Here is a 23,056-nt window from a genome sequence, read left to right on the forward strand (position 1 = left end):
CACGTGTCACGCACTCCTGTTTCGCGGTGTCTCTTCCCGTGGCCTCTTTTTCGAGGGCGTTTAGTTGGGAGGAGCCGAGTTGTTTAGCACAACAGCAGTATGTGATTGAACTGTTCAGTGGAGTTACGTGGAGGGGCGCAGAAAGTGCCTGGTCCACATTATTAACCAGAGTAAACGATTATTTTTCCTGTCGGGCAGTTGGGCGAAAAAAGTGAGAATCTCCGACAAAGCTGGACTTTTCCACTGCCAAGACACTGAACCAAAGTTTCTGAAAAAGCAAGTCAAAAGGGCTCCTTCGTTTTTCCCCGTTCTCATGGAGTTTCCTGCATTTCATGGGACTGGAAGTTTTTGCACCCCTCACCGCATGTGGAACGTGGGTTTTCAGTGTTGAATTCAGTCTATTTATTTATTCCAAGGCACAGAACCCTTTGAAAAAGATAAAGAACTTTCAAAAGAAGCTAAGAAACTCAGAAATCTGTATAAATACAAATAAATTAGAAGTTTTTTTTTTCTTCTTTTTTTGCTAGATTTGCTGCTTTTTACTATCATCACGTAAACCAATACATAAATTATTCTAAGGACCCTGTGTACTGGCTCTATGGCCCACTTTTTTTAGGAATGCAGGTCTCTCACCGTTTGTCACGGGCCATCTCTATTGGTGGCTAGATGGACCTAGTCCCATTGATGTTTTCGAGTCAAGACGATGGTCATCAAAGCGGCATCCTAACGCGAATGGAGACAAAAACAGCAGACTCAAGAAAGTTTGTCAACGAATTTCGTGCACTGTATCGATAACTGACCCGGGTGCCAGCATTTTCTCTTTTACCAGTACAACTCGGTCCTATCTTTGTAAATTCACCACATTTACTCTCGAAATGACAACCTCGCCTTAGGCGGGCACGACAACCCCACCGACACCGATGCGGTTTTTAGTAAGGTCTCTGACTCCCCTCTCGAAGAGAAGAAGAAAAAACCCTAACCTCACCAAGTTTTCCACTTGACTAATCTCGGCTCGGAAAAGGACGCTTTTGTGGATCCATACCTTGCCAAGGAAGAACGTCGTATGTACATTCGAATGTTGCCAAGTTTTCCTTAATAAAATATCAATTTTTGAGAATATTATGAATATTTCTCTTTGGAATTTTCACGTATTGTAAGTCACGTCAGGGACAGTCTATAATAATAAACCATAATAGCCATCAGTAATTAACTACGTTATGCACTTTTTTGGCATTCTTACCCCCCCTCTCCCCCCTTGTAGCTTTTTTGTGACGTAGATCCTTATCCTTTAACACATGAAAACAAAACGGTGTAACGCTCTCCTCAACCCCCCCCCCCCTTTAGACCGTTACATAATTTAATGCACTTTTTTGGCATTTTTGATCCCCCCCCCTCTTGTAACGTTTTTGTCGCGTGGATCCCTAGTCTTTAACACGTAAAAACAAAATAGTGTAACGCTCTCCTCGCCCCCTTAGAACTTTACGTAATATTGGCGGCGAAAGACCATAGACTGTGAAAATTTTGAGGAGAGAAAGTCACAATTTCTTTGGGAAATTCGTATTTTATTCGAAGAAATTTGTCGACGCCTAAAAGAAAAAAGACTGAGAGCACTTTTAGGACTCTTAAGTCATAATCTATCTGGAAAATCTGTATTTTTTCGAAGAAATTTGGCGACGTCGAATTGTTGATGATACGTTTTTCCCTTCGGACGGTGGTATTGTCCGCGCCCAAGTTTTCCTGAGGATATAGCGGTCGGCGGCTCCTCCCCTCGCGGTTTCGGGACGAAAATCAAAGCTCCGTGTGAACGGACGTGGCACCTCGGCGTCCGGTGTTTCCTGCTTTTTATCGTTATTGTTTTTCCGCGGAGCCGAGGAGCACCCCGTCAAGCGTGACGTAACGCCGCCCCCGTCAGCGTCCACCCTGTTTTTATGCCGTTGGACGGTGTGGGCGTGCGTCCCTCGTTTTCGGGATGACCGGTGAGGTGACCGGCCGGGTCTCCGGAGATCGTTTCATGGTCAGTTTCCGCCATGGCTGAAAGGACACCGTGTCTTCTTCTCGTCGCGCAACGGCTAGCGGCTCCCTGCGCAGCCTCCTGATTTCATAGTTGCAAGCTCTCAATACTGCTGCACTGGAAAAAAAAAACACATCGGATCTGGAGTCCAGACTCTTGAAAACATTGACCAGAAAAAATACTCTTGATTCAATCGGATTTTTGCTTGAATCAAAACGAAATCCGCTCAAATTAAGAGGCTTGGTTCTTGATTTAAGCAAAAATCCGATTGAATCAAGAGTATTTTTTCTTGTCGATGTTTTTAAGAGTCTGGACTGAAGATCCAAGCGGTTTTTTTTTCCAGTGCAAGCTCTCAATACTGCTGTGCTAAGGCCTTGTCCTCACGAGCACAGTTTGGCGAACAAGTTTCGCGAACCGGGGATTTCGAGGAACAAGTTATAGCTGAGTTATAATAAGTTCTTGAAACAAGTTCCGCGAACCATGCTCGTGTGAACAAGGCCCAAGAAAGAACGCCGTATGAACACTCTAGAGTTGCTTAAATTCCCCAAGAAAAGCATGTAATTTTGAAGAAAGTTATGCATGTGTTTCCCTCGAAATTTTCAGATATTTTAGATTAAATTGGGAACAAAATTGTCTGAAAAACTGGAGGGAAAATATTTTGAATTTTTTTGGTAAATTCGGTTTTTTTGAAGGAAATATAGCAACGGTAAGGTATTTTGCGATGTATCGATTGATCTACCATTTAAACCTATGAACAAGGATCGATAAACAGGGTGTCCGCAACGAACACCTTAATAATCGATTCTTTACCATAGCTTCAAATGGGGAAATATCGATAACCGATCATTTCACGCTTCGCCACTGATGGGCATCTAATATCTTGTCGTTGGTTAGGAAAACCGGGAAATTCAAGTCAGGGAATTTGTGATTTTCCTCTTTCACCAAGTTAACCTAACATAACCAAATTTGAAGATCGCTTAAAGAAAGTTGTTATTTTAATTCGAATGTATTATAGGGATTAACTTCCTCGTTGTGTAAAAGCAGGAGATTAGACATTTTTGTGCCGCAGAAAAAGCCTAATCAACCGCTACGCGTAATAAGATTCCCAGCAATTTTGTGATTATTCTTATATTTTCCTCAAGTTTCTGCAACCCCACATTTTCACAGCACTGACAAATCGGTTTTTCAAAGAGCTGAGCCTCGTGTTTACCTGTAACTCCACCCGATATTCGATAGTGTCAGCCGAAAAAAAAACCGCCGTATCACTCTCAGGATACTATACATGCTGGATACGGGTTTTTTGCGGAAGCGGGTAAATTGCGAGCTCCTTGTCGGCGGTTTTTCTATCGGGCCGTCAGCAAAGGGTCACTCTGAAAGGAAGAATCGCAGCTCGGCGCAAGCTCAATCGACGCTGACTAATACAGATCTCTCCTATTAAAATACCAATTACTCATTTCCGCACACCGCACTGCCATCGCAACATGCACCCGGTATCGCCTCGGGACAGTAATTATCTGGATCGGCAGATTTCCCCCACGGGGTTAATTAGTCCTCGTTGCCATCCTCCTCCTCTCCAGGTTTTAAATTACTGATAGAAGATATCATAGCGTGTTGAGATCGCGAAATTTCGGCGTTACTTTTCATTCCTGTGCATCGAAGTACTCTATTCTCAAAGCAACTCCGATTTTCTTATTTAATTTTTATTTTTCTCTCTCAAATACTCGGAATTGTTTTGCAAGCGAGGCTTGTACGCTGGAAAAAAGTTTAACGTATCCAGAGTTCAGACTTTCAAAAAATTCGAGAAGAAAAAGATACTCTTGATTCACGCGGATTTTTGCGTGAATCCAAACTTGGGTTAAAAGTCAGTCCAGGGCCGGATTAAGTGGGTGGTCACACTGGCCGCGGCCCATGGCGGCAAATGTATAGGGGGCGGCAAATTTTGCAATTTTTTTAAATGTAGATATAAGAAAAATCGGATTTAGAAAAAAAATCACAGACGAGAAAAGACGACACGATCTCTCATTTTCCGAGAGTAAAGTAATTTCTAATTTTGTGGTCTTTCAGTGATACAAGAGACAGCACCTTTAATTAGTCGAGTTAAGAGAGAAACCAAACACGCAATTTGGCCTGGATTGGCGCGACTTAAAGAGAAATAATGACGAGGACTTGAGATGAAAAAGAGAAGCCCTTGGCGCGGCGATCGGCATGTAACACATATTAGCGCCTACAAGACTGCACGAATACTTCACGCATTGAGGCAAACACAGTGCGATCAGCGTGAAACGCATAGCGCCAACAAGACTGCGTGAATATTTTACGCATTGCGTCAAACACAGTGCATTCAGCAGCGGTCGGCGTGAAACTCATATAGCGCCTACAAGACTGTCGGAATACTTCACGCATTGCGCCAAACACTGTGCGGTCTGCGTGGCGCGGCGGCGGAAGTTAAAATCATTAATCCACATTTATATCTGTTGTTTCATAATTTTTTCGTTCAATTCTTATGAATGGAAGGCCCTGTCCACACAGAGATAGGTCTACGAAACTTAACTTTCGCGCAAAGTTCCGTGAACTTTTGCCAGTAATGTTGACAGGGCTTTCCCAAAAAATGTGTTCAACACGAGTAAATGCGACTTATGCATCCCTTCCCCGCTGGTACGTTCATTTGATAGTTTTTATTGATGTTTCAAAGCGAATGAGAAGGGGACGGCAAAATACAGGCGGCCCATGGGCGGCAAGTAGGTAAATTCGGCCCTGAGTCGGTCAACGCAAGTGTCGAGTGAATTATCTACTGATTACTGATCGTGTATACTGATGAGCAACAAATGAATCAACAAAAAAAAATTGGTGCTCATTTTAAAATAAATGACGTCATAGGACTTTCTTACGTGCATCCAGAGGATTTTGTACCGCAAATAGTGGCCTTCAGAATACCCTTTTAAGGCACTTTATCATGCTTTAAGTAATTATTTCGAAGCGTAGCCAATAATATTTCTTAACTTTGTTTTCCCTTAAACTTTTAATAACCCCAAAGCGGATTTTTCCTCCTCAGTAGCAATACAATAATCCTGTACTTACTTTGCACTTGTGCCGACAAAAGCTTCCTTAAGTTTATCCTGCTTAGCATTATTCATTTTTCCACCTGCCATCGCGAGGCATCGTCCGTAATGCTTCTGGCATACGACGACCTTAGCGATGCAAGTACAACGTTGCAACGAAGCACAACCGCTGAAAGCCAAATCGATGTATTCTGATGATCTAGGATAGTAAACCACGATCGTATCGAGCCTCGATGAACCATCGATTCGCAATTAAATCCCATGTAAAATATCGATTATCGATAGTAAAGCACGATCGTATCGAGTCTCGATCGAACCATCGATTCGCAATTAAATCCCATGTAAAATATCGATTCTCGAGGGTGCAGCGTCGATGCAAGGATCCTCCCGCGGACGTCGAAGAATCATAAATGCTAATCAGCGATCATGCGCGGATCCCAAGCCCTAGCGTACAATTTTCTTGCCTTGACATGCTCGTGTGTAGAGGCATCAGGCAAATTAGTTCCACGTACCGAAGGACGCGCTGCAGCGGCTCCCGCTCCCGCACGGCGCGCCTCAGGCCTCAGGCAAAAGCCCGCGTTGATCGATCGGGCAAAAATCGACTTGGTCGCTGCACAATTTTGCCGTGCTGAGGAAGAACGCCGCACTGAAAAAAAAAATCTCGGTGTATTTACTAAGAAAAGGGTAAAATTACCAAGAATTCAGGGTTCTATTTGATCCCAGTTTTCTCTTAGTAAAATTACCATTTATGGAATTGGTAATTTTACCGAGAAATCTCGGTAAAATTATTGACTTTCTCGGTAATTTTACTGGAACCCGGTAAAAATGCCAATATTTTTTATCGACTGTGGTAGAATTACCGAGATAAAATGGCAAAGTTACCGGGAATTGATTACCAATAAAAGTGGTATTCTTACCTGAAAAAAACAGTAAAAATACCGGTTTTTAGGTAAGCTTACCAGTCTGTCTTGGTAAAATTACCAATAATTGGTAAAAAAAGTGAGATGGTAAAGGTACCAACGGACCTTGGTAAAAACGCCGAGAATTTTTTTTCAGTGAGGAAGAACGCCGTATGAACCATCCGGCGTTGCCAAATTTTGTTCGAAAAACAACGAGTTTTCAAGAAAATTTGCGAATATTTTTCCTCCGATTTTTCGGAGGATTTTGTTCGAAATTTGATCTGAAAAGTCTAAAAATTCAAGGAAAAATATCTATAACTTTCTTCAAAAATGGATATTTTCTGAGAGGAAATTTGGCAACATTCGAATGCTCATACGGCGACTTTCCTCAGCAGGGCAGAATTTCGTGAATTTCCCAGTCGTAGCGGCAACGTGGCTTGCAGCGTATCGGTCGACACCCATCGATATGAAAAAAGAGGATTTATTGATTCATAAGTGATTGACTGCACTCGGGCTAAGGACCGCTGAGGGCGAGGGATTAGGAAAATCTAACCGGTCTGCAGTCTCGAGGCGTGAACGATCGATTATCGATTTTCACCATTTGAAGCTATGGTAAAGAATCGATTATTAGAGGTGTTCGTTGCAAACACCCTGTCTATCGATTCTTTTCCGTTGGTTTAAATGGCAGATCAATCGATGTATCGCAAAGCACGCCGCGGCCGGTCTGCGCTCCGACGGGAAAGTCGATACCACAGGAAATTCTTGAGACGCTTGGAAAATTCTTAGCAGCCTGTAATCCGCCCATCATTTTATCGAATTAGCAGGATCAGAGTCTACCAAATTGGTCATAAGAGGGCGATTTCCTCGTTGAAGCGATCCTCGCAGATGCAGGTTCTTGAAAGTGCAGTTTGGTTGAAGGTCAAAAAATCATTTTTCGTCGATCGGCTTTTGTGAGTGGTAACTGCTTTGCCGAACCAGTCTCTGTGAGCCTCTGGCAGATAAAATCAGGCTTATTCTCTCTTTTTTTCTTATTTTTTATTCTCACTCTCTCCTTCAATCCATTTTTTTCCAAGGCGTGTTCAACATTTCAAGTTCTTACCAATGAGCGATAAGTTCACTGTTATTCCAAGACAATTTCTTTGTTAGGAGAGCTCTGTGATGTGATGCATCAACTCTAGAGAAAAATTTCACTTTTTTTTATATATATAAAAGTCCGATTCTTCAACCCTACCTAACAGTAAAACTCAACTAGACATTTTTCCTGCGTGGACGATCATAGAATGTAATTCAAATGGTGATCCATCATATAATGCAAGCTCCGAAACTGCTCAATTTTAGGTCGCACAGATCACAGATCTGCAAGCTTAATGTCCAAGTTCATTTCCTGCTGGATCAGTCCCTGCCTAGACCATCGAGCTGATAATTAAAACTGATAGACAAAGCAATAGACAACAGGAACGAAGAGAAAATGGAGCGATCCTATTGGTGGAAGCGAAGCGTGATCACAATTAATAAAGAAGACAATTTGTATTTGACTAACTAACGGCAACCCACGAGGGACCCTTCAGTTAGTCCATTATTTTCCCCTTCATTAGTCCTCGTACAGAGGAGAATCACCTGTTTCAATCGATAGGGTCCACAGGTGATCCAGACACTTCAAACGGAAGATTAAGGGGGCCCGGGGACCCCCGAAATTGTCGAAATCTTAAAGCATCTGACATGCTGTTTGAGTCAATTTTGTCATGAAAAATTACCATATACAAGCGTCTTCTTCTTTCTTTTTCCCCTTTTTTGAGGCGAACGCCCCCTCCCCTTAATCCGCATATGAAAGAATCGCTCCAGTTTCTCTTTTTTTCATTGTCTATCGCTCTGTCTATCAATTTCAATAATCAGTCCGTATGAATGGGATTCGATAATCGTTTCAAGACTCCAACGTGGCGTGTCGAGGAGAGTAGGCCAGCGGGCGGAAATGGCTCGGCAACATGGCGACGCATGCGCGAGCAGACGAGTGCGTGGACGGCGACGCCCAGTGACACTGCGACGCGCGACGACGCGACGCGACCGGGAACCCATTCGAGGACGAAAGTGCAGCGTCCCCCGCCCGCCCCCCTTCCGCGGGGGCCGGGGTCCGAAACTCGGTGACACTGAATTTGTCTCCTGACCCGAACGAGCAAACGAGGTACTTCAACTCATTTAAAAAGCGCCGTTGCCGTGCCTGCCTAGAAAAAGTCACTGCACTCCACCGAATTCTCCCGCGGTTGTCATTACATGCGACTCCTATAGCGTGCTCGATAGCGATTGAAAAGTGATTGTGGAAAAGGGCAAGTGTACACCACTGAGGTTCGACTAGAGACTTGCACCCAAATTCGACAAGGAAAACGTACTCTTGATTCACACGGATTTTTACTTGATTCGAGAGCCCAGTCTCTTAATTTAAGCGGATTCCCTTTTTGAATCAAGTTTTTCTTGGCGAATTTTTTAAGAGTCGAGAGCTGGACTCTGGATCCAAGAGGAATCTTTCTCCGGAAGGGGGAAGACTTGCCTCGCACTACTCACTCATGAATACTGCCCGATACTCAGCGCCAAGTCCTTTGATACTTACGTATAGTCATACAGCTCAACCAAAGCTAAAATTTGCCACATGAGCAAGACAACTATAGCAACGCCCATGAACCTCCTCGTCAACTGCGGTTTCAATTTAAAAACTCAAGATTTGATTAGAAACTCAAGATTGCCTGCAGTGTGGCCGTTTTACTTCCTGCACGACTCAAATCGTGGTTCAACGCTTCCACTATCCAGCAAATTTTAACTCTGCCCTGGGAAACGCGTAACTCCACATTCATGTGAACCACCGATTCGTAAAGATTCTACAAGAACAGACAAATTTCAAAATGCACCATGCACCTGCGTTCTTTGCTAACGAAGTGACGGGATGACACGAACGAACAGGCGCCTCGTGGACGCGGCCTGCGGGTGCGTCGTCATGCCTATTATCGTCCGACGCGCTTAGTATGCAAGGGACGACCGTTTATGTGCGTGCATTTTTTCGTTGATGCTCGAAGAGCCACCTTGCACGGCCAAAAGCGCATATCTAAGCAGGGTCTCCGTTTGAATATAGGTGGTTTTTGCGTAGCAGTGCAAGGAAGAGGACGCCAAGTCAGTGGCGACAACTCGCGCCTGCACCCATCTTTTCCTCGCCATCACTAGCCGTGCGTTTTTCAGCTCCCAAAAATCACCGCTTCAAAGCGACGAACCAAAGCTCCAGTTCGATGTTCTTTTCGCGCCCATGAACTTCAGAGTGTTCTCTTTTCCCAGGTCAACATTCCTAGACAGGATTCTGTGGAAGAGCCATGCCTCCGCGTCCCCCACCGACTGTGGAATTTGATCGCTCAAGAATTTCTCATGCTCTTGTTTTCTTTCTCTAGTCTTTTCTCGGCACAATAGTTATGTTATTAAAATGTTTGATACGTATTAGCGCCTCGTATGTTTTGAGAAATAATTATTCGACTTATCGTTAGTCCGTACATTGCAGGCGTGCAGATTGGAGAAATTAAGCAAATCGAGTGTCTTTTGGATTCTTGGGGGGATCAGTTTAAACGGCGAGAGAATACTCTCAGAACGTGAGTTTTTCGACCGCAGAGGGTTTTCCAACTTTTCAAATTTTTCAGTTTTTTTATGTGCAACCGGGGGGGGGGGGGGGCATCCCCACACTCATATCACTCCTAGAACCCGGAATGATATCAGGGTGTCTACCGTCAGTGAAAACCCAAAAATATCAGTAAATTTGATGGCAACAGGAGAATATCAGGAAAACCGGTCATTGGTCAGGAAATTCCGAAAGAATTTTTCAACTACTTGCAGTTTAGTACCTGCAAAAGTGAAACATTTCGGTCAAGTCATGAAATACGCTGATCAGTATATTCAAGTAAGTGTCAATTTATTTGCGCAAAAAGCAGGATATTTCACCCAAAATATCAGGAAAATCCAAAATAACATTTTAATAGACACTTTGTTGGCACTCCGGATTTCATTTCAAGATCTTTAACAGTGTACGTTGAAGACGGTCTCTCCATCCAAAGATCATGGGGGCAGCATTCTCGGACGAAAGCGAGTCTACTCACGGTGGACATTAGCGTTTTCCCTTGGCGTCCGAGTGAACCATACCAAAAAAGGAACCCTGAAAAAAATGTGGGTTAGGCTGATCTGGCTGCGGGCCATCCAGGCTGGCTCATTACGAACTAGCCACGGCGGCGTTGCGTCGGGTCCAGCCCCATGTCCACCATGTCCCCGACGCGAAAGGTCTGCGATTTTCCGTCCTCGGCGAGAACAATATAGTTATTACTCACGGACAAATGAGCGCGAAAAACGGGCGGAATCCCGCGAAACCCTTTCCCACCTGCCAAAATTGGCTTAAAACTCGATGGATTCTGCCGCACTAAGGCAAAACGCCGTATAAACCTTCAGGCGTTGCCAAATTTCCCTCGGTAAATCACACATTTTCGGGGAAATTTGCCAATATTTTTCTTCTAATTTTTCAGATATTTTTGTTCGTAATTTTACCTGAAGTTCCTGAAAATTTCAAGGAAAAATACTCACAATTTCCCTCAAAAATAAACATTTTATCGATGGAAATTCGGCAACTCTCGAATGTTCATACGGCGTTTTTCCTTGGCACGGACAGAAGTTGCCTTTTTTGTCCTTTAACCCTGCAACACTGCGCGAGCGCCATTCTCGGTGCGAACCAACGCGTTCCCGACTCGGCTCGTCACGTTCCAGGAAACGGAGGGTTTCCGACATTCCGGAATCATCAGTGAAAAACCGCGTAAGTGTGCAGGGTTTTCATCGGAGAGGCACGCGGTTTGTGTCTGTAACCCGGTGGAATCCGCATTCGTGTGGCCGAGAGCCGTATGGATGTGTTCGGGCTCACGCGATTCCAGGCCTCGATGTTTGTATCGATACTTGAGATCGAACTTGCGGACAAAAGAGGTCTTTCATAGGAACCTAAAATTTACGATCGTCGTGTATATTTTCGTGGGAAACGCGTTCTTTGCACGTTTAGTGAAATCGCAAGTTAACATGGGAGCGTGGAAAAAACCTTCCCCGAAATTAAGACGACTCATATCTAATTTTGTGGTTGAAGTCGCTCATGGAAATATACCGTGTGACAAGATCGAACTAACTCCTTTTTCTTCCTTGATTCACAAGTCGAAGTGATGTTTCATTTGGTTTTGAGCCATGCTGGATTAGAACGGTATATTGAACTTTTACCTTCATGATCGCATATTCTCTAGGAGTCAGGCCAGGGATACCTGAGAAATTCAGTGAATTTGACGAAACTTTAAGAAGTCCGGGCAAAAGTTGGGAAAGCCAACTATAACCTTGAAGTTTCTCGTCTTGCTTGTTATCGAATGTTCACCTGGAAACCATCACTGGAAAAAAAACACATTGAATCTAGAGTCCAGACTCTTGAAAACATTGACAAGAAAAAATACTATTGATTCAATCGGATTTTTGCTTGAATCAAAACAAAATCCGCTCAAATTAAGAGGCTTGGTTCTTGATTTAAGCTAGATTCTGATTGAATCAAGAGTACTTTTTCTTGTCGATGTTTTTAAGAGTCTGGTCTCTAGATTCAGTGTGTTTTTTTTCCAGTGATTGTCATCAGATGTTGGCAGACACAAATCTATGTTGTAGCTGTCGTAAATGCCAAGAATCACAAAGTTTTCCCCCCAAAATTTTAACATTTTGATAATCACCTTTTTCAAAAATAATACGCTGATAATTATTTGCAACATCATGCCCCAGGAAAATAGTTGGAATTTTTAAAACCCCGAACTATGCGTGGTCACGAATAAGTAACACCTTGCCATAGAGGGTCAAATTCACACCTTGTTCAGTGTTCCATTCTTATTTTTATGCTCGGCATTCTCTATTGATGTCAGAGCCGTGACCTTTGTCAGGCCATTCGAGTAGAGATCTCTACCAGCGGCCCGATTATTGAATCTATGTCGATACGACAACCCAAAACATACCCCTATCTCAGCCAAGTTATATATCGCATATCTTATCGTGCTGATTTAAACCATGGTGTCTTGTTTTTTAAAAATCGGGAAAAACCGCGATTCATCAGGAAATGAAAATTTACCGGAGAAATCAGGGGAAAATCAGGGAATATGTTCCAGAAACCGGGAATCTCTTCTCCAACCACCCAGGGATAATTTCGTGTTCAAATTTGACGATCTCATCTGACGTGCGCCAAAGAAATGGCTGTAAGTAATGAAAATCGATATTCATATCTGAAACTCTGGAAAACCTTATTCCCGGGAAAGAGGGAGAAAACTGCGGTTTCTCATCAGGGAATGAGCTCCTGAAAATCAGGGATAAATCAGGGAATGAGCTTTGCCAAGAAAACTAGACACCATGATTTAAACTTTCAGTAATCGCCGGCTTCGATATATCGTAACCAGGAACGAGGATGGTGGACAGTACCGCACACATCCGGTCGGAATGCGGGAGATGCGGAGACGTCCACGTCACGTCGTCCTCGTCGTCGTCAGGATGATCAGGAAACCGAGTGTGAAACGGCGGCGCCGCGCAAGGGCGAAAATCCGCGAGAGATTCCGATACCCGGCCGCTGTCGGCAGAAGAGCGTAAAAATCGAGACAAAAGCTTAATGAGTCCTTTATGTAATAAAACATATTTCGAATAGTCGCCGATGCTCGAGGGCGGAGGGCTCGCGCATTCAACGCATCGCTCGTCCGACCTCGCACGCCGCGGTCACCGAGCTTTGTTGTCAGCTTTTGATTAGGATTCGTTTGGTCTTGAAAAAACCTTGGAAATCCTATGATTATTTTCTAATTTCCAGGTCCTAGAATATTTTCAAGTGTTTGAGAGTATACTCGAATAGAGGATTTGCGCACAAAAAATTGATTGCTGCATCTACGAGTGCTAAATGAGCTGCGTTCACATTTTTTTTCGTATTTTTGTATGCAAAATTGTAAAAAAAAAAAAAAAATAAAAAAAAAAAAATAAAAAAAAAATAAAAAATAAAAAATTAAAAACTTAGGAGTGAGAAAGTCTGCCGTCATGTGATGGCATCAGGCGGCACTATTCATTTAAACACGTGTATTTTAGCAAATTAAGGCATTTGGTCATATCTCCTCTAATAATTGTTCATTTTTGAAAAGCATATTCTCATGCTTGTTTCTTGCTTCCATTATCATGCTCATCGTATTATGATCAGGAATTTGCGGGTGTTCTTAAGTTAAAATACCACCAATTATTATACTCTGATCACATCCAAAATCAGCAAAATTTTGAACGAAATTTGCACTTTATATTTCACGAAATATGGAGATAGGGATTAAGACCCAATAAATTAGGTTATTTGCCCAACTGTTGCGGCACTCCCACGATTCGTTGGAAATATACCCATACAAAATGGGGTAGTACCACAATTTCAGGGGATTACCGCTACTTCTTTTTTTTTTCCTTGTTCTGTAAAAAATTGAAATGATCGAGTAAATTTTGCAATTTCAGAATGACCAGTAAGAAACAACGGAACATGATCTGACCCCCAACAACTCATTCCATCGTATACATATCTCCTTTTCTTCTGCGCTCGGAGGGTATAACTAAGAGCCGATCGAGCTTTCAATGGTGTAACGTGTAACGCTGTAACGCCGGGTGATTTAAACTTGGGCACCCCAGGGTCTCGAACCCATAATATTTCTAACACCGCGATCCTATCGATCGGTAAAATTTTTTCCGCCGCACTTAAGTGCTGAAAAATGAACTTGTTTTTACGACGGAGGTAATAACTCGTGCCGGTGCCGATGCTGGTGAGGCAACCAGTGTCCCTTTCGACCGCCAGCACCACAGCACGGCGGCGTTCACTTGTCGGACTAATCGAATCTACACGGTGGATTAAAAAAAAGAGAAAGAAGAAGGAGCAAGGCCTCAGAGCGGAGGTTTATTTGTTGGCCGTTGTGCAGTGCTTAGGAAAAACGCCGTATGGACAATTGAACGTTGCCAAATTCCTCCTTATATAAAACACGAATTTTCTGATAAACTTATTGATTTTTTCTCGCTGAATCTCACACGAAAAATTTATTCGTAATTCAATCTAGCGCCTCAGAAAATTTTGAAGGAAAATATTGCTAATTGTTCGTGTGTATACAAGTTTTATAGGTAGAAATATGGTGGCAACATTCGGAGGTTCATACGGCGTTTTTCCGCGCGTGGTGGCTTCTGCTCGGCGCTGTTCCGATCCGATGCGAGGCAAGTGGTGAATGGTGAGAGGCGTAAAGATGGCGGGAGATACGAGTGCAGACGAACGGGGAGTAGAGAAGCTGTTGCTTCGGGCTCTTCGTTGTTCAATGTTGTCCAATCACAACGTATCTTTCGTTTTTACGTTGGATTTTTCAGGGTTGTGACTTTCTTGATCGTGGAAAACCCGAAAGACCTCGAATCATTCAGTAACATCAGATGCATGCCATTAGTGTTGACAGCATCATAGAGATAGAGATTCTCCAGTATATGTAATTGAATTCAAACGATGACAAAAATATAACCGCATTAAATGCTACGTCTTTCTATTAAGACCAAATCGATACATATAGGTTTTCGTGACGTAGGAATGATATTAATCGGCGCACAGAATCGTGTTTTTTTTTTGTGTAATGGGTCCGCGAAGATCATAAAATATTTCCACCTTTCGATTTTTGGTATAGATTTACCTAGCAAAATATTACAACTAATAATTTAAAAACTTAAGGAACACGTTGATTTTGAATGAGTGCGTACCATTTTCTCTAACATTACCGTAACTTATCCCTCTGTCTACTTATTTCATAAGTAAGTTCGTGGAAGGGAGTTTCTTCCCTGCAAAATATTTACAGAGTATAACGTGTGTAACTAGAGTAGCACTTAACTAATTAGGTTTCCGAGTACACGCAAGTAAACAGGTCATATTAGCGGAGAGGTGATAATTTTGTTTGCGTAATGTCCAACGCGTCATTTCTAAGAGGGAACAAGGCTATTGTCGAATGTCCACGCCAAGATGAGATAGGAATTTCGCAAGTCCACGATTGGACCAGGTCAGGTTATAGCGCACGCTGCCGCATCGTAATAGTGAGCAAATGAATACCTTTGCATGAGGCGTTCCCAGCAGTCAGCGTCTCTTTTTCGCTGCAACCTCATCATTATGTAAAATGCACAATTAATTTGACATGCTCCGAAGTGCATTAACTTGATCCGAGGGCTTTATTATTAAGACGAAGACGTAATGTTTGTTTTCGATAATTGGTGGTCGGCGATGCCTCGTCATGCTCAAATGGTCGGTCGACTGCTCACTAACAATCTGTTAAAAAAGGTTTAAAGCTGGAATTCCATTTCTTAGGTTAGAATCCTTTCACCGGAAAAAAAGTTTCTTGGATCCCGAGTCCAGACTCTTAAAAAATTTGACGTGAAAAAATACTCTTGATTCAATTGCGTTTTTACTTGAATCAAATGGAAATCCGCTTAAATCAAGAAGCTTGGCCCTCGATTCAAGCTAAAACCCGATTGAATCAAGCGTATTTTTTCTTGTCAAGTTTTTCAAGAGTCCGGACTCTCGATTCAAGAGACTTTTTTCTGGTATTGTAAAGTTTATTTTGTAATCAAGATTCGTTCAAAATTGGAAGTATCTCATTTTTAAAGCAAAAATATTTTCCAATTTTTTGTCAAAATGTGTAATAGGTAGCACAGCAGTGGCTTTACTAGGAATCTGCGTGCGCGACATCTTCACCAATCTGAGGCGTTTTTTTTAAAAATTCTTTAGCCCCTCACAACGCTGCCTATGCTCCCCCTTGCCCCTCTCCCCGGTTTCGCGGGGGTGGCAAGAGTGATGGTTCCGACCCTGTGCTACAACCTGAAAGGAAATGTCCAGCTGCGGAAGGTTTTCTTAAAATGTCAAAATTTAGGCACTGTGGCAACTGATTGCTCGAAAAATCGCGTCATAATGTCCATAGTTTGAATAGAAAAACCATACGGAGACAGCGAATCGCAGAACGCAACAAATAATTTGCTACCTGCTTCTTCCCTGGTCCAGCGAGAGAGGTAAGACAAATTCGCGACCGCATGGGGCCACACTTGCCAGCCCATAAAATACAGGTAACAAGATGTCGAGCTGGATGAGCGAAAGGGCCCCTCCGCCCCCTCACCTCTCGCCCCCAAGAGGGGGACCAGGACCAGGAGGGACCTTGTGAGCAGTGCCGTTGCTACAAGATCAAATATTACATCGAATAAAAATCGTAAGCCGATACGCATGCTCGCGGTGCCTGGTCAGCAGTCGCTACGGGTGAATGGATCCCACGAAGAGAGAAGGGAACCTGGACCACTGCTGCCATACTGAGGAAAAACGCCGCATGAGCCTTCAGACGTTGTCATATTTCCCCAATACAAAACGAATTTCCTGAGAAAATTGTGATTATTTTTCTTCAAATTTTTCAGACAATTTTGTTTGAGATTTAATCTAAAATATCTGAAAATTTCAAGGGAAAATACTTAGGGGAAATAACTTTCCTCAAATAATCATGTTTTATCCGAGGAAATGTGGCAACTCTCGAATGTTCACACGTCGTTTTTCCTTAGCATGGCAGAGTGGACCAGGGGGTCGCCGCTCACCGCCATTTTTTATGTTTTCTGGTCTCGCTTTAGCGGTTCTCAGATGGCGAAGCCCTTAATCTAGCCGATTCGAATTGAAGGATCTGGCCGAATTTAATTGGAAAATGATGAGTTTTCTATGTGAGAAAATTGCGAGTAAGAGCCAATTTCCCGCTCCTTAATCACATTAATTCAAATCAACCTAGGACAACGAATACAATCCTTATCTTGCACTACATCATATAGACGAAGCTGGGATCTTAAATTAATGCTAGGAAGACAAAAAGCAAAAGTATATATGCAGAAATCGTTTTTAAAGAATTTGAATTTTAGAGCCAAAAAAAACTCCTATAGGTGCGTTGTTCCTCAGCGCACATTTTTACCTCGAGTGTGGATTCCTCACGTAATCTACTTTGATGAATTCTAAGACTGCGAGGGACGCAACATGTTTCGTTTCGCTTTCAAATTCATTTAGTGTCTTTCCTAAGATGTTTGAAACGTAAGGGGAGAAATGAAGCCGATTCACACCCCGTGTTGCTGTCAATCAAGCGGTGTCAAAAGAGACCGAAATACAAATGCTTAGGTCAAAGTCACGACTAAAGATAGATCTTGGAGAGATGAAAGGGGTGCAAGACTACGCCTCCTCGTTTAATATTGGAGCTCATGATGTCGGAGGAGTCCCATGTGTTCATTGATGGATCGTACTAATTGTAAAAATACCAAGTCCTAAACGTCACCGGCAACTTCAACCCCTCCGCGCTGAAAAAAACTGTTCGCGCGCGCGACAGGATCCAAAAATACTGATGATACTGAAATCTGAAATACTGTCGACGTCAGGTTCCGAATTGTTGTAGTAAACGAGAAGGCGGATGATAGCATCTATGAATCCTCCCACTACTATTCAGATTTTTCCAAAATAAGTTTCGCTTCATGCGGGTGGACAAGAACAATGGTGTTTTGGCTTCGAAGCAGCGAATTTTATTGACAAATTTCGCGATCTGTGTGCAGTGCGTTTCTCAACATTCTCTTACGTCTCGAAATTTCACCTTATCCTTATCGAGGAAAAACATTCGTGTGAAGCTCGTATAGATAACCAGCCCAACGAAGCATCATCGTAAATGTCATCCCTCTCTTCTATCGACCAGGCTCTAAGAACCTTCCCGACTTACTTAACTAAATTACTTATACTCAAAGCCCTGGAAACAAATTCCATGAGTAGATGCCTCCTTCTGCAATTGCCTATTTTCCCATCTTCTACAATTTTTGAACTTGGTAGGTGCGAATTCACGTCATCCTCAGTACGCAAATCGGCATTCCCTCACTTTTTCACGCAGTCGAACAACATTAACGAAATTATAGCGGAAAATGCTACTGTGGTGCCCTGCTATTTAAAAGGCGTAGAATTTCCTCTATATCATCAGACTTTTGTCTAATCCCCATCAATGTGTAAGTCTCTTAAAAAAATTCATTCAGAGAGACGGAAGACGGGGCAGCCGAGAGGGTTTTTGACGCCCGCAAAAGTTGGCGCCCTGAACGAGAGTGCGTATTTTTTGTGCCCCTCTTCAGCGATAGTCCTACTAAGCGTAACAAATAATATCTATTTTCGCTGCTCTGAATTTAAGATCGAGCTCTTAATACGTCATGTTCAAGATATCATTTAGGAGGAAAGCAAACCAGCTCGATTTTGGTTTTGTCAAAAATCTGGTTCGCGCAAAACCGCGGATCAACGATTTTTCTGCGAACGACAAATTACTTTCATTCTCGCACAGGTTGAGAACCCCTCCTTAATCGTCCGTTGCATACTTGCATCTCAAATTTGAATCACTTTTGAGGTGGGGCAGCCTGTTATTACTCCCTCGCCCGCTCTGCGCCGCGTAGCGTGCCCTACCGGTTGACGTGCGCCAAGACCTTGGGTGCGGATCTTCGCTCCCGTGTGCTGCCGCGCTAAGGAAGAACGCCGTATGAGCCTTCCAGGGTTGCCAAATTTCCTTCGATAAAATGTTCATTTTTGAGGAAAACTTTGAATATTTTTCCCCGAAACTTTCAGGAACTTCACGCGGAATTGCGAACAAAATTATCTGAAAAATTGGAGGAAAATTTTAACAAATTTTCCCCAAAATTCGTGATTTATCGCAGGAAATTTGGCAACGCCTGAAGGTTCTTACGGCGTTTTTTCTTAGTGTGGCTGAGGCTGTGGTTCCAGGCTATCTTACCTTACACTGTTAGTGTTCTCTTACCGTATCGTTTCATGACCGGTGTAAGCCAAGTTTAGTGCAAGCGGCTCACGTGTTCTGCATCTTTAAATAGCCAAGATCCTGAGCCCCCGTCAAGGTTACCGTGGGCCCGGGCCCGAGGTGCGGGTGGCACGGTGGCAAACCGCCGCCATTTCCACGGCTCCGACTTCGCGGTCCGCGCCGACCGCTACCAGGAACGGAATACCAAATAAGAGATTCGAAGATAGCCCATTTCAATAGAGCCTCCTATTTGGAGGCTCCAACTCAACCCCATTCCCGTCTGGATCTCAACCAACCCGCAGTTTTCAGGAATTGCACAGTTCGCCATTTCCAAGACGAAAGAACGTATCTGCATTACAACGTAGCAAAATTCCTACTCGCCAATGTTTTTTGTTGATAGGAAACTGTCGGGCATATCCAACTGAGAATTTTACTGATTTTTCATCCAATGGAGAATTTGCATGCAAATTTTTTATTGTTTCATCTGGAAGTGCTCCAAGAGCTAATTTCACGGTATTTTTTATAATTTTTTCTGATATGGGAATAGTATAAAAATAGTTTTAAAAGTGAGAAAATGCACCGTCTAGTGACGTTATCTGGCGGCATTTCCCATTTAAACACACGTATTTTAGCAGATTCGATCATTTTGTCATATCTTCTCCAATAATTGTTCAATTCATGAACCTAGGGTAAGTCACTCAGTAGTTTCCACTTAAATGTGAAATTCGTCAAATTTCAGACACCTGCAATTTTTCCATTGCTTGATAGAAATTGTTTCTAACGTATTTTTGTGTAAATTTGTGTTTTTTTAGCCAACTTTGTGACTAACTAATATTTTTCTCGTTTTTTCTCTTGTTTTAGGTAAGTCCCACCCTCTAAACACATAGCGACAAATTTCGTAAGTTATATTTTCTAATTTATTTGAAGATAGTTTTTATGATGAAAAATATTGGCCTTAAAAACATCTTTAGTACTCGTAACTAAAAAAAAAATCTCTCTCTCAATAAGATGGTTGTTAGAAAAATGACATTTTCGCACTAACTTTAAGAAATTCAAAGAAAGACTCACAAAAACCAAGAAAATGAGAAATTAAGAAGTACAAAAGAATATGAGTTTTGATTATAACATTGGCCACTAATGCGGGAAATTCCCGTGGCTGCCTTTTCCAATCATCGATAACAAAGGGGTTTAAAAGCCTCGTGTGTTTTAAACCACTTATTCCATAAATCTTGAGTCGAGCCCACAGGAAAAATCACGACATTTACAATGATTTTCACGCCTTCGCGATGATCTATTGACTAGGCTATCTAACCCGCGTGCCTGCAGCTTACTATGGCCTCCTGAGACTATAATTTTCCTCGGAAAAATTCACGAGTGGATTCGCTGGAAGCAAAGCGGCCAGGCCTCGTCGATCAGCAAAAAAACTCGCGTCTTGGGTCGAATACTCGTTAATTAGTTTTGTATAAACCATTGTTTAGTCGAGATGCCGCGTTGGCGCCCGGGAAATCAGTCTCGCGGCCCTTGAAACCTGTCACCTCTCGCTTCCAAGAAGCGCAAGAACAGCCTCAGATGAGATGAGATGTCCCGGCATTGCCACAACAATCTCCTGAATAATTTCCCATGTTTCATAATCACGCATACTAATCGACACTGACCTTTCGACAAATAGTTGGATTACAGTTTGCAATAAGGAACCATTAACTCTGCCTCCTCTGTAAAAACACCTTTCTGCATAGAGAAACCAATGACATATATATGTTGTTTCTATAATGAGCCAGAAATAGTGGTTCCTTATTGCAAATAATGTGGCCCTGTTAACACTCATTTAAGTTTTATTTATGCATCGCGCAGGTGTAATTTCGTAGGAATAAAGTATTTCATGGAAAGGAGACATTCGCATGCTCCTGAAACCCCTTCTCTTTTTTCCAAAAAATACAAGGCGATTAAAAAAAAAACCGCTCCACACGCACCCGGAACCACCCTGCAACTTTTGAACACCTTATGTTAGAGACTTAAATTTTTGTAAGTGCTCTTAAAGTCAACGGAAACGACTTTTGGGGCTCTCCAAACACTTGAAGGGGATCACACCAAACATAGGCAAGCACCTTAGAGCACAGGGGTGGTCCAAGACTTTGATATCACCCTGTATAGAATAGAGTCTCTCGTGTTTAGGGATTGCCAGTACCAACTCCCCATACCAGGCCCTACGAAAATACTTATGAATGTGTGAGTGCATCTACCAAAGGCCCTTGAATAGGATGGGAAGCAGCCGTTAAATGTGCAGTACGTTATCCCCATGAGGTCCCATGCATTTTTGGAAGATGGGACATAACCAAAAAGCTATGGCCTCGTATTGGTGGGACAGTGAGGTGGCGAAAAAACGTTAGCCCTTGATTGTCTGGCACAGTACTTCGGCGCTGGATTTCGCAACGTCGGGAGTGTCGCAGAGCAGTAAATATCCGTTGTTTGTCGAGGCAACAAAGGAGATTCGAGATGGTGGCCGAAGAGGAGACCAGCAGGCTGCCACGCCGCAGGCTGGAGGCCTCGGCACACGTGTGCGCAAGTGCATGTATGCATAAATGCACGATGCTCGCGCATGCTGATCCGGCTGGTCTACGCCTTTATTGGTATCGCATTTACGCGCAGGGTATGTACTCCTGATTTTGGCTCCAAGCCTTTGGCTTAGTTGCCGGTTCAAGCCAGTCCAGTGGGCTGATTAGAAATTGATGGAAAAAGCTATAGACAAATAAGACAAAAGAGATATGGAGGGATCCTATTGGTGGAAACGGGTGCTTGCAATGGACGAAGGAGGTAGGTAATAGACTAACTAACGGCAACCTACGAGAGACCCTGAAGTTAGCCCATCATTTTTTCCCTTAGTCTATAGGAACCACCCATTTCAACCAATAGGATAGCTCCATACTATCAAATCAATCAATCTTAAAATGTTTTGTATCCTTAGACATCTATTAGTAGCATTGGAAGTGTTCATTCATTCTAAGTTGTGTAAGATAATGATTTCCGATACAACAAAGAGGGCGGGTGATAGGTAAGGAACGAAAGAGAAAGACGAATGGAAAATAAGTCCCTGAGACAAGTGGAAAAGTTTAAACGCACGATTACGAAAACAAACGCTAATCCTCCTTCTCGGATGAGCCGCTGTCCTCTCATCCCGAAAAAAGGAGATAAAATGAGGGTACGCTTACACTCAGTTTTATGGAGGATTAGCTGGAGGCAACAGGAAAAGGTAACGAGTGTGAACGGGACTTTTACTGCCTGTCAGCTTCCACTCCCCCAATAAAAATGAAATGTTACGCAAGCAGAGTGAGCTTCGGCAATAAATAAGAGGATTACCACCTTCCGATCACTCTGCGTTCGCTAATAGTTTCCTCCCTTGTCGAGGGCTTCCGTTTAAAGTTTGCGCTAGTTGGCTTTTTTGCAAATCCTCTAATTATTAATGACGTTATCGGCTAAATTAAGAAAATGTGCGAAGTAGAGTTTCTTCATACGGAGTGTATAGCTGTCGCTGTAGTTAACGGTCGTTGGCAGTTTAGTGGTCTTAATCGGGTTTGGGTCGGATAGGCAACTAAACTAACTGCGGGGTACGGCGTAGAGTATCAGGGAGAAATGAAGGCTCTTCAAGCCACTATTTTGTAATAGGTGTAATTGGCGCGTATACGTAGTATACCGCCTTTGCGATCGTTTCGAACCCCGCTCGATACAATAACCGAGTCCCTTAGTTCCTTACCGAAAAGTGACTACCGCGAACTTCTCAGATTTTCCAAAGCGTGTAAAAAGTTTATTTATCCGTCAATAATTATGATTTAAAGTTGTTTCTCATTCTGGGGGTCTCTAGTTTATGTGCAGTGAATACCAAGAGTCTACGTTACTTGGTTTTTTTAAAAAAAGCCTAAGAATGCGACGCGCTGATTTAAAATATGCATATATAAGCAGAATCAAGCGAACTGATTCGAGGATGGTTGAGCAGGTCGGCACTCTCGGAATGAGAATTTAACTCCTCCGTTTTGTTCAAAACGTTGCTTTGACAGATCTGTAACCTCGGTTATACTTTGCAAAAGTTGGTACCCGTGCTCTGATAGTGCTGTTCATCTGACAACATTGTCAGTGTCAGCTGATAAAATGTATATTTTCACATAAGAGGTTAATAAAAGTTTTCAGTCAGTCTTTGACATCTATTGATAATTGTTT

General features: G+C 42.8%; 1 protein-coding gene across 1 annotated transcript in view; it reads left to right on the forward strand.

The window, feature by feature from the left end:
• LOC109034437 (semaphorin-1A) overlaps positions 1-23,056 on the forward strand; it is a 183,619-nt gene that overhangs the window by 104,068 nt on the left and 56,495 nt on the right. The gene's annotated exons all lie outside the window — the stretch shown is intronic.

Source organism: Bemisia tabaci, chromosome 6, assembly GCF_918797505.1.
Source record: "Bemisia tabaci chromosome 6, PGI_BMITA_v3".
Lineage (NCBI taxonomy): Eukaryota > Metazoa > Arthropoda > Insecta > Hemiptera > Aleyrodidae > Bemisia > Bemisia tabaci.